Source organism: Etheostoma spectabile, chromosome 4 (genome assembly GCF_008692095.1).
Source record: "Etheostoma spectabile isolate EspeVRDwgs_2016 chromosome 4, UIUC_Espe_1.0, whole genome shotgun sequence".
Classification (NCBI taxonomy): domain Eukaryota; kingdom Metazoa; phylum Chordata; class Actinopteri; order Perciformes; family Percidae; genus Etheostoma; species Etheostoma spectabile.
Genome location: NC_045736.1, coordinates 6517106 through 6517518, shown reverse-complemented (window position 1 = coordinate 6517518; position 413 = coordinate 6517106).

Sequence of the window (413 nt, the reverse complement as noted above, 5' to 3'; positions counted from 1 at the left end):
GTCGAAGCCTTAATCGAAAAGTTCCCATGTCTCAGGGAACCAGGGTCTTTTAATGGCCTTTATGGGTGGCAGCAGAGGATGAAATGGAAAATGGGGAATTACCGTGCAAAATTGAGAGGCCGTCAACTTGCTTGTCCAGAGCTGGAAGTGAACTCGCTGAAAAGACAGAGGTCAAATGAGAATGGCTCAAGCAAAGGCATCAAAAAGCCGAAGAAAGCAGAGGTAAACTACCTGCCTCCACTGCCAATTGGGGACACGGAAGCCACTTTAGAGAAGGAGAGGGTAGACATGCTGCAAGAAATTAAGAAGAAAAACAATGAGCGGATAATATCTGAGAAAATGGAAAGATCTTTCTCCTTCCGAAGACAGGAAGTTGTAAAGCAGTGCCCCGCCATCCAAGATTTCCGGGAGAG